The following is a 9,449-nucleotide window of genomic DNA, read 5'->3' on the forward strand; positions in this document are numbered from 1 at the left end:
CACTTGAAAAAAATGTTAGTTTCATCGAAAATTATGTGAACGGATTCTTCCACACCCATTGTTCTTTTGTTATAGACTCTATATGCCTTACTTTGAGATGAGTAGCCAAGAAATACTGCTTCATCACTTCTTTCATCAAATTTACCTATATTCCGTTTTCCATTAACATGTACAAAACATTTGCATCCAAACACACGAAAATAGGCAATATTTGGTTTAACACCTTTAAACAGTTCATAGGGTGTCTTAGAAGTGATTGGTCTTATCAATACTCTATTTAAAATATAACATGCAGTATTAACAGCCTCGGCCCAAAAATTTCTAGGTAAGCCACTAGCAATTAACATAGTTCTAGCCATTTCTTCTAAAGTTCTATTTTTCCTTTCTACAACACCATTTTGTTGTGGTGTTCTAGGGGCGGAAAAATTGTGACTTATTCCATGTTCATTGCAATAACTCATAAAGCTTGAATTTTCAAATTCTTTACCATGATCTGACCTTATGTGAACAATTTGATTATTGGTAGATTTTTGTATTTTGTTAGCGAAAGAGACAAACTCATTAAAGGCTTCATCTTTACTAACTAAAAATAAAGTCCATGTAAATCTACTATAATCATCAACAATAACAAACACATATCTCTTGCCACTACGGCTTTGTATTCTCATAGGTCCACACAAATCCATGTGTAATAATTCAAGCGTTTTTGAGGTGGTCACAACATTCTTTGGTTTAAAAGATGACCTTACTTGTTTTCCTTTGGCACAAGGATCACATATTTCATCCTTAAGGAATTTTATAGATGGTAGTCCTCTAACTAGGTCTTTAGATCTTAATGTATTAATCAATGAATAACTAGCATGACCTAGACGCTTATGCCAAAGAAGTGGGTCGTCTTCTATAACGCTTAGACACGTTAGACTGTTTCTGGGAACAGTGTCCAGGTCCACAACATAAGTGTTCCCTTTTCTGATTCCCTCAAGAACGGTGTCTCCTGTGTCATTCCTAGAAATAATGCACCCTTTTTGAAGTAAAGTTCATAGAGTTACCTTTAACGCAAAATTGAGAAATGCTTAGTAAGTTATGTTTCAAATCCTCGACTAAAAATACATTATCGATAGCATGGGAACATGACCTTCCAACTTTCCTTTGGCAATTATCTCACCCTTCATATTGTCACCGAAGGTTACTGTTCCCCCATCATAGGCTTCAAGTGAGAGAAATTTAGATTTGTCACCCGTCATGTGCTTGGAACACCCACTGTCGAGATACCATGAGCTGTTCCCCCTCACTTGGACCTGAAAAAAAAATAATTGTTAGTTACAGGAACCCATGCTGTCTTGGGTTCCTTGTCGATTTTACAAGAATCTGTTTTCTTCGTCCAAACGTTATCGACATAATTTCTGTTAGAGACAGTGTACTGTTCCCTTTTGGTGCACTGATCCTTCAGATGGCCAGTTCCTCCACAGAAGGAACAGATTCTGTCACTAGGGAGATCAACGTAAGATTTCTTCTTCTTGTTATTCTTAAAGTAATTTAGGCCTTTTAAATTTTTACTTTTGGCAACTTGAATCCATTTGGGAGAAATTTTGATTTTCCCTTTTTCTCTTGAATTTAATTCAAGCTTATCATCATTGTTACGGTTGGATTCTAGATTCAACTTTAAATTTTGAAAATCATTGCACAAATCTTTAGATGCACCATTCAATTCTTTATTCAAGCCTAGTAATTTGTATTGTGATAACTCAATATTAAGAATAACATTTTCCATTTTAATTCTCTCCATACTTTCCTTTAGGATTATGTTTAGGTCCAACAAACCGAAAAATCTGTTTTGGACATCATATCTAAAGGTGTTTATATAGGAGACATGGTCTTTGCTTACCTTGAGTTCCTTTTCTAATTGGAGACACTGAACATTGCAATTTTCAAGTTTAATTTGTGTCTCCTTTAGCAACTCTATTAATTTATTTTTACTCAATTTGGATGGATGGACAAAAAAATGAGTTAGAAGAACATACCTGCTTTATGGCAAAGGCATTAATTTCTACCTTTTGAAAATCTTCTTTTTTCAAATACGGTTTGGGTTTGGGAGCAATTTCATGATTGGAGTTAGTAATGGTTACCTCAAAATCTCCAATTTCGATGTCTCTCCAAACTTGATAATTTTCCGCTTTGATGAAAATCTCCATCCTATTCTTCCATTATGTATAGAATTTTTCCATCGAACATGGGCGGTCTTTGAGTAGAATAACCTTCTTCCATTCGCTCGTTCATAATTGACATTTTCGGGAACACCAGAATCTGCCCTCAGGGTTTCCTGATCTACTGGGAACAGGGCTCTGATACCAATTGTAGACTCAATTAGGAACGGGAACAGCAACAAGAGGGGGGGTGAATTGTTGTTGTTACTAGTTTAAGCGTTTTTGCCCTGTTTTTTGCGGAATTGAATAAAATAAATAAAGCTTAAACTTAGAGCGAAATAATTAAAAGAGACAAACGATTTTTACGTGGAAACCTTCTAGGCCTAAATAGAAGGAAAAACCACGACCCCTTGGGATTTCTAAATTCTCCACTATGTTTAAGGCAACTCGTTACAATTACATTAAACATCTTACTTCACTCGAAGCGCATCAACTAGGCCAACTCTTCTCTCTTAAATTGCTTCACTCAAAGCAACAAACTTAGCTTCACTAAAAGCTAATTCTCACCACTAGCTTCACTAGAAGCTTTCTCCTTAGCTTTACTCAAAGCTAATCTCTTCTCTAGCTTCATTAAAAGCTATCTAATTTCCCCCTTAGACTCACCCGAGTCTAATTACAAATTCTCTCAAAAACCCTTACAAAAGGATAATAATTCTCTAAAAATAAAATCAATAAGTTGCACAAGAAAATATTATAAATTAATTGGCATTTTTAAAACAAAATTTTCTTGTAAAAATTCTCCCATAGTTACGTATGATTTAATGGCTCATACTAAGGCAAGTTTTTATGAATAACCGAGTCTCTTATTTATAGAGCTAAAATCCCTAAGAATAAGGAATATTCCAATCCATTATCCTTAGTCATGGATTAATGAATGATGCTGAATGAATCACAAAACGGTTAATACTTTAGCCTTTGAATAAATCAAACAAACGGTTAAGGAAATCAGTAACCGCTATTCACTGATAACCGCTGTTCCCTGATAACCGCTGTTCCTTAATAACCGCTGTTCCCTAAGGTAGCAGTTTCTTCAGTAGTAATTTCTGTTCCCCAAATTAATGGCTGGAACTTCATGCTATATTTAGAAAACGGTTGGGTAAAACGGTTATCTATTGACTAATTCCAAAAACGGTTATCTTTTGACTAAGTCTTAGAAAATGGTTATTTTTACTATTTTTAGGAAAAGATTATTTTTATTATTTTTCAGAAAATCCAAAAATAATTAAGACCTAACTGCTGTTCCTACATTTTAGTAGATCCAAGTTTATCTCCTAAAAATAAGGAATTAATTTTGAAACCCATACGTAAGGAATTTTAGAAATTCTTTTTGCCAATTAACTTTAATAAACTAATGCAACAAATCAACTTTATTTAATACATTAACTAAAAATAATAATTATAAATATAATAACCAGAATTTACAGTCAACGTAGTCAACCTTCAGCTTAGGAACAGTGCGCTGTCTCCAGACTTCAGTTTAGCTAGAACATCCAACTTAGGAACAGTAGACCTGCTGTCTCCATTTTACATCCCAAGCGATATGCTTCTCCTAACCTCTTTTGAAACCTTTTGACATGTACGTTTCCATAAGCTAAATCATAGGTACTATAAACGATCATTGTCACGACCGGATATCGACCTGCACACAATCTCTAAAAACATATTTGCTTAAATAAAGTGTAGTCATCATCAAACTCAAGAGGTCCAACAGCACGAAACTTGGCATAGAACACTATTTGGTATATAATATTGTGTTGAAGTGGTTAGAATTGAAAATCATAGTCATATGCTCGAAATTACGTGTTAAGTTGCGATTTTATGCGTTTTTGCCACTTTTGCGCATAATGTAGCTCAAACATGGTTAGTTTTCCACGAAACTTGGCACACAACACTATTTGGTATATATTATTGTGTTGAAGCAGTTAGAATTGAAAATCATAGTCATATGTTAGAAAATAAGTATTAAGTTGCGATTTTAGGAGTTTTAAAGCGTTTTTGCCACTTTTGCGCATAAAGTAGCTCAAACTTGGTTTGTTTTGCACGAAACTTTGCACATAACACTAGTTGGTATATATTACTGTGTGGAAGTTGTTAAAATTAAAAATCATAGGCATATGTTAGAAATTACGTGTTAATTTGCGATTTTATGCGTTTTGCCATTTTTACGCTTTGTTTTGCACGAAACATGCCACACAACAGTATTTGTTATATATTATTGTGTTGAAGTGGTTAGAATTCAAAATCATAGTCATATGATAGAAATTACGTGTTAAGTTGTGATTTTAAGGCTTTTTAAGCGTTTTTGCCACTTTTGCGCATAAAGTTGCTCAAACTTTGTTTGTTTTGCACGAAACTTTGCACACAACACTATTTGGTATATATTATTGTGTTGAATTGGTTAGAATTAAAAATCTTAGTCATATGCAATAAATTACGTGTTAAGCTGCGATTTTATGCGTTTTTAAGCGTTTTTGACACTTTTGCGCATAAAGTAGATTAAACTTGGTTTCTTTTGCACGGAGCTTGGCAAAGAACACTATTTGGTATATATTAATGTGTTAAAGTGGTTAGAATTTAAAATCATAGTCATATGATAGAAATTATGTGTTAAGTCGCGATGTTATACATTTTTAAACGTTTTTTCCACTTTTGCACATAAAGTAACTCAAACTTTGTTTGTTTTGAACGAAACTTGGTACAAAACACTATTTGGTGTATGTTATTGTGTTCAAGTGGTTGAAATTGAAAATCATAGTCATATGTTAGAAATTATGTGTTAAGTTGCGATTTTTAAGGGTTTTTAAGTGTTTTTGCCAATGTTGCGCACAAAGTAGCTCAAACTTGGTTTGTTTTGCACGAAACTTAGCACACAACACTGTTTTGTATATATTATTATGTTGAAGTGCTTAGAATTGAAAATCATAGTCATATGCTATAAATTACGCGTTAAGCTGCTTTTTTATCCGTTTTTAAACGTTTTTGACATTTTTGCGCATAAAGTAGCTCAAACTTGGTTTGTTTTGCACGAAACTTGGCATAGAACACTATTTGGTATATATTATTGTGTTGAAGTGGTTAGAATTGAAAATCATCGTCATATGCTCGAAAGTACGTGTTAAGTTGCAATTTTATGCGTTTTTATGTGTTTTTGCCACTTTTGCGCATAATGTTGCTCAAACATGGTTTGTTTTCCACGAAACTTGGCACACAACACTATTTGGTATATATTATTGTGTTAAAGCAGTTAGAATTGAAAATCATAGTCATATTCTAGAAAATACGTATTAAGTTGCGATTTTAGGGGTTTTTAAGCGTTTTTTCCACTTTTGCGCATAAAGTAGCTCAAACTTTGTTTGTTTTACACGAAACTTGGCACAGAACAATATTTGGTATATATGATTGTGTTGAAGTGGTTAGAATTTAAAAACATAGGCATATGTTAGAAATTACGTGTTAAGTTGCGATTTTATGCGTTTTGCCACTTTTGCGCTTTGTTTTGCACGAAACATGCCACACAAAAGTATTTGTTATATATTATTGTGTTGAAGTGGTTAGAATTCAAAATCATAGTCATATGATAGAAATTACATGTTAAGTTGTGATTTTAAGGCTTTTTAAGCGTTTTTGCCACTTTTGCGCATAAAGTTGCTCAAACTTTGTTTGTTTTGCACGAAACTTTGCACACAACACTATTTGGTATATATTATTCTGTTGAATTGGTTAGAATTAAAAATCTTAGTCATATGCAATAAATTACGTGTTAAGCTGCGATTTTATGCGTTTTTAAGCGTTTTTGACACTTTTGCGCATAAAGTAGCTTAAACTTGGTTTCTTTTGCACGGAGCTTGGCAAAGAACACTATTTGGTATATATTAATGTGTTAAAGTGGTTAGAATTTAAAATCATAGTCATATGCTAGAAATTATGTGTTAAGTCGCGATGTTATGCATTCTTAAGCGTTTTTGCCACTTTTGCACATAAAGCAACTCAAACTTTGTTTGTTTTGAATGAAACTTGGTACAAAATACTATTTGGTGTATGTTATTGTGTTCAAGTGGTTGAAATTGAAAATCAAAGTCATATGCTAGAAAATACGTATTAAGTTGCGATTTTAGGGGTTTTTAAGCGTTTTTTTCCACTTTTGCGCATAAAGTAGCTCAAACTTTGTTTGTTTTACACGAAACTTGGCACAGAACAATATTTGGTATATATGATTGTGTTGAAGTGGTTAGAATTTAAAATCATAGGCATATGTTAGAAATTACGTGTTAAGTTGCGATTTTACGCGTTTTGCCACTTTTGCGCTTTGTTTTGCACGAAACATGCCACACAACAGTATTTGTTATATATTATTGTGTTGAATTGGTTAAAATTCAAAATCATAGTCATATGATAGAAATTACGTGTTAAGTTGTGATTTTAAGGCTTTTTAAGTGTTTTTGCCAATGTTGCGCACAAAGTAGCTCAAACTTGGTATGTTTTGCACGAAACTTAGCACACAACACTGTTTGGTATATATTATTACGTTGAAGTGCTTAGAATTGAAAATCATAGTCATATGCTATAAATTACGTGTTAAGCTGCTTTTTTATGCGTTTTTAAGCATTTTTGACATTTTTGCGCATAAACTAGTTCAAACTTGGTTTGTTTTGCACGAAACTTGGCATAGAACACTATTTGGTATATATTATTGTGTTGAAGTGGTTAGAATTGAAAATCATAGTCATATGCTCGAAATTACGTGTTAATTTGCAATTTTATGCGTTTTTGCCAATTTTGCGCATAATGTAGCTCAAACATGGTTAGTTTTCCACGAAACTTTGCACACAACACTATTTGGTATATATTATTGTGTTGAAGCAGTTAGAATTGAAAATCATAGTCATATGCTAGAAAATAAGTATTAAGTTGCGATTTTAGGAGTTTTTAAGCGTTTTTGCCACTTTTGCGCATAAAGTAGCTCAAACTTGGTTTGTTTTGCACGAAACTTTGCACATAACACTAGTAGGTATATATTACTGTGTGCAAGTTGTTAAAATTAAAAATCATAGGCATATGTTAGAAATTACGTGTTAATTTGCGATTTTATGTGTTTTGCCATTTTTACGCTTTGTTTTGCATGAAACATGCCACACAACAGTATTTGTTATATATTATTGTGTTGAAGTGGTTAGAATTCAAAATCATAGTCATATGATGGAAATTACGTGTTAAGTTGTGATTTTAAGGCTTATTAAGCGTTTTTGCCACTTTTGCGCATAAAGTTGCTCAAACTTTGTTTGTTTTGCACGAAACTTTGCACACAACACTATTTGGTATATATTATTGTGTTGAATTGGTTAGAATTAAAAATCTTAGTCATATGCAATAAATTACTTGTTAAGCTGCGATTTTATGCGTTTTTAAGCGTTTTTGACACTTTTGCGCATAAAGTAGCTTAAACTTGGTTTTTTTTGCACGGAGCTTGGCAAAGAACACTATTTGGTATATATTAATGTGTTAAAGTGGTTAGATTTTAAAATCATAGTCATATGCTAGAAATTATGTGTTAAGTCGCGATGTTATGCATTCTTAAGCGTTTTTTCCACTTTTGCACATAAAGCAACTCAAACTTTGTTTGTTTTGAATGAAACTTGGTACAAAATACTATTTGGTGTATGTTATTGTGTTCAAGTGGTTGAAATTGAAAATCAAAGTCATATGCTAGAAAATACGTATTAAGTTGCGATTTTAGGGGTTTTTGAGCGTTTTTTTCCACTTTTGCGCATAAAGTAGCTCAAACTTTGTTTGTTTTACACGAAACTTGGCACAGAACAATATTTGGTATATATGATTGTGTTGAAGTGGTTAGAATTTAAAATCATAGGAATATGTTAGAAATTACGTGTTAAGTTGCGATTTTACGCGTTTTGCCACTTTTGCGCTTTGTTTTGCACGAAACATGCCACACAACAGTATTTGTTATATATTATTGTGTTGAATTGGTTAAAATTCAAAATCATAGTCATATGATAGAAATTACGTGTTAAGTTGTGATTTTAAGGCTTTTTAAGTGTTTTTGCCAATGTTGCGCACAAAGTAGCTCAAACTTGGTATGTTTTGCACGAAACTTAGCACACAACACTGTTTGGTATATATTATTACGTTGAAGTGCTTAGAATTGAAAATCATAGTCATATGCTATAAATTACGTGTTAAGCTGCTTTTTTATGCGTTTTTAAGCATTTTTGACATTTTTGCGCATAAAGTAGCTCAAACTTGGTTTGTTTTGCACGAAACTTGGCATAGAACACTATTTGGTATATATTATTGTGTTGAAGTGGTTAAAATTGAAAATCATAGTCATATGCTCGAAATTACGTGTTAAGTTGCGATTTTATGCGTTTTTGCTATTTTTACGCATAATGTAACTCAAACAAGGTTAGTTTTCCACGAAACATTGCACACAACACTATTTGGTATATATTATTGTGTTGAAGCAGTTAGAATTGAAAATCTTAGTCATATGCTAGAAAATAAGTATTAAGTTGCGATTTTAGGAGTTTTTAAGCATTTTTGCCACTTTTGTGCATAAAGTAGCTCAAAGTTGGTTTGTTTTACACGAAACTTGGCACACAACAATATTTGGTATATATGATTGTGTTGAAGTGGTTAAAATTTAAAATCATAGGCATATGCTAGAAATTTCGAGTTAAGTTGCGATTTTATGTGTTTTTATGCGTTTTGCCACTTTTGCACTTTGTTTTGCACGAAACTTGCCACACAACAGTATTAGTTATATATTATTGTGTTAAAGTGGTTAGAATTCAAATCATAGTCATATGTTAGAAATTACGTGTTAAGTTGTGATTTTAAGGCTTTTTAAGCGTTTTTGCCACTTTTGCGCATAAAGTTGCTCAAATTTGGTTTGTTTTGCACGAAACTTTGCACACAACACTAGTTGGTATATATTATTGTGTTGAATTGGTTAGAATTAAAAATCTTAGTCATATGCAATAAATTACGTGTTAAGCTGCGATATTATGCGTTTTTAAGCGTTTTTGACACTTTTGTGCATAAAGTAGCTTAAACTTGGTTTCTTTTGCACGGAGCTTGGCAAAGAACACTATTTAGTATATAATATTGTGTTAAAGTTGGTTAGAATTGAAAATCATAGTCATATGCTAGAAATTACGTGTTAAGTTGCGATGTTATGCATTTTTATGCGTTTTTGACACTTTTGCACATAAAGTAACTCAAACTTGG

This window comes from Amaranthus tricolor, chromosome 3, assembly GCF_026212465.1.
Source record: "Amaranthus tricolor cultivar Red isolate AtriRed21 chromosome 3, ASM2621246v1, whole genome shotgun sequence".
In the NCBI taxonomy this organism is placed as follows: domain Eukaryota; kingdom Viridiplantae; phylum Streptophyta; class Magnoliopsida; order Caryophyllales; family Amaranthaceae; genus Amaranthus; species Amaranthus tricolor.